We start from the raw sequence: 9,341 nt of genomic DNA, 5'->3' as shown, positions 1-9,341 counted from the left end.
AGAGAGAGAGAGAGAGAGAGAGAGAGAGAGCGGAGCATCGAGATGTAAACCAGGGCAAATTTTCCTCTGCCACCCCCCTCACCATTCCACTTAGGATTTAGTTCATTTACAATCTAAGACCCCCCCTCCAAGGGAATAGACAGTTGTCATAGAAATACATTTTGATGATCCAGGCAATGATCCAAAGATGAATAACCTTTAAAAAAATAATAACTCAATACATTAGGTACAGCTTGACCAGAATTTGCAGGAAGAATATACCCAACTCTCACAAAACCTTGGGAGTTAGAAACGACATTATTTGGTGACTTTTGTGAAACACTTATTTATATTGCACAGAAAAAAGAATACCAAGATTCCAGCATATTGTCTCTGTCCTGTGAAAAAGACGTCAATTTTTTTTTCATTTTTTAAAAATGTTTAATTAATAGAAACACGGACACCCTATTAAAGTAAAGAAATAAAAAATAAAGAACATGTTTCTCACAGGACAGCGACGATATGTATGTCATCGCTGTCCATTGATCACCATACCGTTGTAGATTTTTTTTTTTTTTTGGGTAGGGTGGGGGCAATTACAAACTGTTTTACAGCACAGTGTGGTATGACAAAGAAAAGAAAAAAATACATTTAACTCAAAGGATTGAGCAACTATCTATGTTCCATGGCCGTAACAGTTTTGTTTGTGTACATTTAAATGTTTTGATATTTTGAATATTATATAATGTCAGTGGAATAATACTTTCTATGACAAAAACCAATCGATGTTTATGATTCTATCAGCATGTAGCAATGTGTAGCAAAGTAAAATGACACCTCAGGATGTCCATACATTTAATGGCCAATTTCACCGACTTCACCAGAAATGTACCTTTATTGTCAAACATATGCTCAAAACACTTGTTGAGAGACTACAATGACGTAAAGTAATGTGGTCAGATTTCTTCCTCAGCATGTTTCAGTTGCTTGTCTTCAGTCTGCATGGTGTGAAACAGATTGATCAGAATATTACTGGATAGAACTCAAACGAACCTAAATCCTAGCGACAACAAGATACATTCCAGGCTCATTAGCACGTGTCAATCTCATGTTGTTAGCTAACACGACCGCAGTGCATTTGAGTCCCACCTCACGAGCTCTACTGTGTTTGGCGCCGATGATAGTGGATGTGGCTGTATAGATGGGGTACTTGTCACATTTTTCAGCACATTTTCTCATTTGCTCTTGTAAAATAAAATGTTTTGTGTCATTTTAATTGTATTTATTTCTTACTTATTTCAGTTCTTATTTCAATTGATATTTCAGTTTTTATTTAATTCAATTGTTATTTCAATTTGTATTTCAACATGTTTCTATTTGTCTATTTGTCTGCTTATCCTCACAAGGGTCCCGGGAGTGCTGGAGCAATAGGTGGGGGTACACCCTGAACTGGTTGCCAGCCAATTACCAGGCAAACCGTCCGCGCTCACACTCACACTTGGGGATAATTTTGAGTTTTCCATTAACCTGCCACGCATGTTTTTGGAATGTTGGAGGAAAACCGGGGTACCCGGGAGATAACCCATGCAGGCGCATGGAGATCATGCAACTCCACACAGGAATACTGGAGTCGGAATCGAACCTTGCACCTCCGCACTGTGAGGCCGACGCGCTAACCAGTCGAGCCATGAAAACTGGTCACAAACATGGACATGAAACATATAAATAAAAATGGCATTACAAAACAATAAATGAAAGACAAAAGTTATGAAGACAATTGATTCAACAAAAAGGCACACAAACCTCATAGGTTCACATCCAGAGGGGGCTAAATATCCTTAGAAGTCTTCCTTGTCTCCTTCTTCCATCGTTTAGTCAGTAGTTAACTCTACTTTTGGTATTATCTTGACTTCATTATGGCTGCGCAGAGCTCACAGAGTAGTTGTCTGAGAGGGCGAATGCACGTGTCAATTAGTGTCGGGCAGAACCCTTTGAGGTTGCAATTGGTTTCTGCTAATAATCACCACTAGATGGCAAAGGAACACCTACAGGGAAACAACTCAATGGGGAATATAAGGAGCCGGTGACACTATATACAGGTATAAGACACATCGGATTATAGGGTGCACTGTCTGCGTTTGAGGAAATTGAATGCTTCTAGGTGCACCTTATAGTGCGGAGAATAGGATTAATCAATTTTCCAGCTCTTCCAAACTCTATTTTCATTCACATTTTTACACTTATAAAACCACAACCAGCTGGAAAGCAAATCTACATTCCTTTAAAAATGTACAAAGAGTGTGTGGGTAGCAGCACCCTAAAATTGGCATGTTGGGCCAAATTGTGTGTCCCTCAACTCACTCTCTGTTACTGTATTTCAGGGTCAGGACATCTTTGGCGACATCTTGGTCACATAAACACTGCTTCCCTAAGGGATGAGCGTGTGGATATTTGGCCACTTTTAACCTGACGGTGAGTGAGTTTACCTCAGTCTACAAGAAGTGAAGGGGAGGCTGACGAGGAGCTGAGTCAGATCTGTTAGAAAGGCGTGGGGCAATCTGGCTCCAGTCCAGGGTTATCACTGGCAAAAGCGGTCGGATTTGCCAGCTGCCAGCTTGAGACATCAGACATCAGCTAGAGGGATGCTGCAGCCCTGCCTGGCTGGTGTCCTCGTGTCTGTGAGCACACTCACTGATGATGACTCAACCAGAGGGCACCATTAACACGATCAGGCCCGTGACAAACTGCAAAACCAGTCAGAATACCTGAGGCTCTATCGCTGTAAAACAAACCCGGGTGCATGTCAAGATTATTGTTTCTTTCAGTTTCCTCACGCATGGAAGAGATGAGGGAAGCCGCTTATAAATGACTTCTTAAGTCTTCTTTTGGCAAACGAAGTTCAACTCTATCCTCTTTGGGGAAGACATTATATAACATTTGCCGTATAGTCTTTCAAGCTCAGTCACGTGCAACAAATTGCGAAATAAATTTGATATCGAACATCGAAGACTGCATAAGAGATCGATAACATTTTTTAAGTCATCGAACACTCCTCAAGAAGCCCTTATCTCATTAGAGATTCTGGCGCACACCATATGACCTGATTTCCCTCCATCATCTGCACTCTGCACTCTTAGGAATGTGAAGTAAAGCAGTGAGCATATGGGAGGAAAAATAATCACACCATACAATCACAACACATCTACACACTTTGTCCAAAAAAAAAAAACAACCCAACCCCCCCAACAAAAAAAAAACATCCACAATACCTCATCAATTTTTTTTTTTTTTTTAAATATCAGGGTGGCCCGGTGGTCGTCTGGTTAGCGCGTCAGTCTCACGGCGCAGGGTTCGATTCCAGTTCAGGCCTTCCTGTGTGGGTTTTCTCCGGGTATTCCGGGACCTCCCACATTTCAAAAAACATGCACGGCAGGTTAATGGAACACTGTCAATTGTCCCAAGGTGTGATTGTGAGCGCGGATGGTTGTTCGTCTTATGTATGCCCTGCAATTCGCTGGCAACCAGGGTGTCCCGCGCCTACTGCCCAAAGACAGCTGGGATAGGCTCGAGCACGCCCCGCGACCCTTGTGAGGATAAAGTGGATCAGAAAATGGACGAATGGAAGTATATTATAGCTATCTGTTTGTATACTTTTCAGGACAAGCAAAGTATACTTAAGCATACTTCTGTAAAATATCTGAAAATATAGTATTTCCAGGAGAACACAAGATAAAAATGTGATTCAAATAATTAAGATTTTTGCAGATCTGTTGTAAAGACAAACTAATACTTTGTTATATTTTTTATATTAATCGGACAATTTGATCGGTTATCGTAATTTTAATATCGGAATTGGCATTGACCTAAAAAAAAAAAAAAAAAATCATATAACTACAACACTATTATTGCAGGACTCCAGCATGGAAAACAGTCTTTTATCGATGACGATTAAATCATTGCTTGAATAGGCCCTATTTATTCATCATGCAATCGACATCGACCCAAGTATTTACACATCAGGCACTGATTATAAACTTCTGTCTGATCTATCCAAAGCTGGGTGTAGTACGCAGCTGAAATCACCAACCAAGTATAGTTACCAAGTTGTGGGAGATTTTAAAAAAGAAAAAAAAAAAAAGCATGAAAAATATTTGGAAAAAAGGAAGAAAAAAAAAAGCAGGAAAAAAATGTGCCAGTAAAACAACACAGGATGATGATATGTATCATGGCAATGCAAACGGAGAAAAAAATTAAAATGTCCTCAGATGGGAATCAAATGTGGAAACAAATCTGATAAATATCAGATGTTGTACCTGCCAACATCTTCTTTCACTGAGTCAGCATTTGAGTGGCCATTTTCAGTCGCTTCCATTATACACCCATGAAGCTAGTAAGCAGCTGTCTTTTTCCCATCATCTGTGCAAAATCCTGTCGAAAACGCTGCTTTTATCAATTTTTGACAACTCTGCCTTAAATTGTCGTATTCATGGCATTATCATTCCTTGGACTCCACTAGTATTAGCGCTGACGTCTCCCACTTCAGCTAAGACATGCACCATGACGATCTTTTCTGACTAGTTCACAATGTACTGTGAGACACGTTCGTGACTCAGGTCTGTTGAGTGTTTTTTTTTCTTCTTTTTTGCTCAGTCCAACATATCTTCACATGGCTCTGCTTGAATTGGAAGTCAATTTGTAAATTAAGTTATCAGACAAAAATGGAGCTCTCTGGAAATAAGGATTCGGCTTCTGAAAAGGTCAAACTTGCGATTGCAATGAAGTGGGCGTGCTTAGAAGGCCAGGTGAAGAATCAATAAAATGAGAAAGCATGTGGTAACCTGTGACAGATTTATGCAGAGGCGCCAAAAGTATTCATGTTTATTTTTCAAGAAGAATGGATACTGGAATTTAACAAGCCTTCCGTAGAGTTTGAAGTATCGCTGAAAGCTTTTTTACTCAAGTAAAAGTAGAAAAATTTTAAAAATCTGTCATGATTGTTCTGTTTGTGACCAACAGGTGGCATTAGAGGGCTTCTCCAACAGCGGCACGCCTGTTGGTCATCATGTCATTAGTTTTTTTCTTTCATTCATTTCATTCATTCATTTTCCGAACCGCTTGATCCTCACTAGGGTCGCGGGGGGTGCTGGAGCCTATCCCAGCCGTCTTCGGGCAGTAGGCGGGGGACACCCTGAATCGGTTGCCAGCCAATCGCAGGGCACACAGAGACGAATAATAATAATAATAATTATACATTTAAATTATAAGCGCCTTTCAAAACGCCCAAGGACACTTTACAAAAGCACTGCCACGCCAACCTTTCGGGTCAGATCATTGTGTTACTGTCATGGATTTTTGTTCTATCATAGTTTTTTTGTTTGTTTGTTACTTTGGTTTCTTGTGGTCTTCAGGACTTTGTTTGTGTTTTTGATTTAGTTTTACCAGTGTAACCCTGCAAGTGTTTTTTGTGAATGCATTTTGTTCACTCTACCTTGCTTCTCCTGCCTGCATGCTTTTTGGGTCCTCTACCATCACGCAACATGACAGTTTCAAGACTACTTAATACTGTATATAAAAATAAAAGTAGTGCAAAGCAAAAAAAAACAAACATTGAGGACCAAATCTTCACAAATACCTATTGTGTACTACCCAACATGCCCTCCAGAAAATTTTTGTAAAGGCCATAGATGGGGTTGGCCCTTGATAAATGAGTTTCGAGTGGAACCGGCACTAACATTCCGGTTTTCCCGGAAGGTGCCAGAAAATGTCGGTGCTAAAATTCAATCTGTAGTTAGCCGTGCGGAAGAAGCACAAACGAACAGGGACCGATAGAGAATGTGTGCGCGCAACACCCTCCGCCGCCACATCTCCTACGCGAGTGCACAGCAGCTCATACCCACTGACCGCTCGCTCTCCACCGGGCACCTGCACCGTGCACGTGCTGGCCGCAGCGAGAACTTGGGACATTCGTCGGGCATATCCTGCGGATCTCCTGCGTCAACACATAAATGCACATGCCCAACTATGACTGTATTTAGCTTTTAGTGTACACATTTATTCATTCATTCATTTTTCGATCTGCTTTATCCACACAAGGGTCGCGGGGAGTGCAGGAGCCTATCCCAGCTGTCTTTGGGCAGTAGGTGGGGGACACCCTGAACCAGTTGCCAACCAATCGCTGGGCACACAGAGACGAACAACCATCCGCGCTCACACTCACACCTCGGGACAATTTAGAGTGTTCAATCAGCCTGCCATGCATGTTTTTGGAATGTGGGAGGAAATCGGAGTACCCGGAGAAAACCCACGCAGGCCTGGGGAGAACATGCAAACTACACACAGGAGGGCCGAAGCTGAAATTGAACCCAGTACAATCGATCCATCAATTTTCCGATCCGCTTATCCTCACGAGGGCCGCGGGGCGTGCTGGAGCCTATCCCAGCTGTCTTCGGGCAGTAGGTGGGGGACACCCTGAACCGGTTGCCAACCAATCGCAGGGCACACAGAGACGAACAACCATCCGCGCTCACACTCACACCTATGGACAATTTAGAGTGTTCAATCAGCCTGCCATGCATGTTTTTGGAATGTGGGAGGAAATCGGAGTACCCGGAGAAAACCCACGCAGGCCCGGGGAGAACATGCAAACTCCACACAGGGAGGCCAGAGCTGGGATAATCCTAACCCGGTACATTTGCACTGTGAGGTTGATGCGCTAACCACTGGACCACCAGGCCCTAGTGTACACAGTTGCAGGATATACAAACATATACACATACAGTATATGGTACACGTTGTTTAGATTAGATACAGTTTCCTTGTTGGCCCATCAAATGTAGCTTTGTGTTTGTCTTTTTTTTTCCTTTCAAGAGAAAGACAACAGTAGGTTATTCCATCATTCGGTGTTCAGTTTCATGCTTTACGTAACGACTGCATTGTATTGTCTTGAGGTTCTGAAAAATAAAGCTCTTGTGAAAAATTGATAGACTGGTTGAAGACTAAGTAAATCATAGTAAATTCACAAACAGTAAAAAGTTCATGAAGTTAAACAACGGATAGAGTAACTTCCTATCATTTGTCCAAAAATGAATCTGGTTAGCTCCCTTATTTATGTACTTATTCATTAAGAATCAGAATTGAGAATTGTTAGGAACCCAGAATCGAATCGAAGAACTGGAATCGTCCAAATACCAACAACGCCCAACACTAACCACATACCACATGTCACTCGGACGCCCTAACACCACTCTGATAGTGTGTGTGTGCACTCCTCTCCCATCAATTACAGAACACAGCCGATGTTAAAAACCAATCAGCGGCTTACGCTTGAACTGTTTCCATCTGAATGATGCACTGGGCTCCGGCACTCCTTTGTTGTGGTACTTTGAAAAACTGAACGGCACATTTGAACAAGAGTCAGAGTTCCCAAACGGTCGGAGTGAAGCAGTGCACGTTCTGAGGTTATTTCTGAACTCACGATTAGGAACTGTGATTTTTGGGTGCGAGTCTGAGCTCTACCAATCTTGGCCTCGGTTTTTCTAAAATATACTTCCCCCCAAAATTTTGATTTATACTTCAGAGAGAATGATAATGCCAAAAATAAAGTAACTTTGAGAGTACCACTGAAAACCGAGGACCCTGTGTAATGGTATGTGCTCTGTTGCTTTGCATGTCTATTAAATTTGTCATCCACTTCCATCAACAGTAGGCTTTTCACATGTCACTTGAGACTTTTCACCCGTGCCACTCAGTGAGTGCATAAATGTATTTCTTGCATTTAAACATTTATTAATTCATTTATTTATGTATTCATTTCATCATTTATTTATGTATTCATTTAATCCACTTGCCACTCTGGAGAACATCAAATATTGTGGGAAAGAGAGGGAAGAAAGTAGCTGGGACACTACTGTATGCTCCTGCTATGCACAATGCATGCAATAAAGTGTGTGTGCGTGTGCATGTACGACTTCTCTATACCAATTGTCCTCAAAGGGTCACCAGTGAGCAGGAGTCAATCCAACCCCCAGGACTGGTTGCCAGCCAAAGGCAGGTTGCATATCGTCCAACAAGCATTCACTCTCACATTCACACCATAAGCAATTTTAGTTCTTCAATTTACCTCACATGCTTTTTTTTTTTTCCAATTGTTGGTGGAAGCACACCGCCTACTGCCCGAAGACAGCTCGGATAGGCTCCAGCACGCCCTGCGACCCTTGTGAGGATAAGCGGATTAGGAAATGGAGGGATGAATGGATGTTGGTGGAAACCGGAGTATTCTAATAAAACCCACAGAAGCGCAAAGAAAATGTACAAAATACATACATGAAGGCTGAGTCAAGACTCGAAACTAGAGCTTCAGAACTGTGTGTTAGACATGCTAACAGCTACAGTATATCACCAGTACATCCAGCTGGGAGAGAGAGAGAGAGAGAGAGAGAGAGAGAGAGAATTCTTTAATGTATGTATTACTTCTTTGATTGCATCTTTTTACTTTGTGAGAGCCAAACCTTGGATAAAAAAATTCAGGCTAGTTGGCAAAATCATTTCTGAAAGTAGGTTCCTGCTAAGTACACGATGAACCCTGGTGATTTTTTTTTAACTTTTATAACGACTATAATATTGTGGCTAATGGCTTTTATAGTGGCTATAAAAACCAACATGAGGTAAAGAATGAAGCTACAAAGTACAATATTTTCAAACAAAGAAAATGTATACGTGCCTAAAAATGGATGGCAACTAGTTAAGGGTGTTACTATCGGTTGCAGGACAATCACCACCTCAGTGAGGATAAGCGGTATTGAAGATCTGGGTGGATGGATGGATGGGTGGATAGTAGATGACATTTTAAGACTCATAGCATCTTGGCATTGCCGCCACTAATAAATGTAACTTAAAATAAATTACGATTTCATTCACACTACACTTTTCTACGATGTTGATCCCTGAGGGGGTAGTCTGTTGTGCAGTGGCACAATAAACAATGTTGTGTCTGGTGTAGACCTGCCTGGATAGCACTTTGAAAAGAGACAGCTGGTGTCTGTCCTGGCCAGATTTTTAAATTGATTGGCATCCCATAAATGCGCTGGATAAATATTTCTGACTGGTGCTTCTGAATGACAATGACAACCCACACTTGTGTGACTTTCATTAAATAGCTCATCTTAAGCAGATTGTTTTTTGTCAATCACATTGGAAACGCAAGGTCAGGGGTCAGGGTTAATTGCTTGATTGAAAGGTTTTCAACTATCCCATTACACCACTAACAGAACCAGCATGTTTGTTATTTAGCTTTCACATTAAGCTTGACAACATAAGTGCTCGTGGCCCCCAACTTGAGAAGAAGCGGCAGTGTGGTAGGGGGA

The 9,341-nt window shown here is 41.6% G+C and overlaps 1 protein-coding gene across 4 annotated transcripts in view; it reads right to left on the bottom strand.

Moving 5' to 3' along the window:
• igsf9bb (immunoglobulin superfamily, member 9Bb) overlaps nucleotides 1-9,341 on the bottom strand; it is a 77,637-nt gene that overhangs the window by 67,393 nt on the left and 903 nt on the right. The window lies entirely within an intron of this gene.

Source organism: Hippocampus comes, unplaced genomic scaffold, assembly GCF_001891065.2.
Source record: "Hippocampus comes isolate QL1 unplaced genomic scaffold, H_comes_QL1_v1.1 scaffold248, whole genome shotgun sequence".
Classification (NCBI taxonomy): domain Eukaryota; kingdom Metazoa; phylum Chordata; class Actinopteri; order Syngnathiformes; family Syngnathidae; genus Hippocampus; species Hippocampus comes.
Note: the sequence above shows the minus strand (reverse complement) of the source record. Positions and strands in the feature narration are given on the sequence as shown.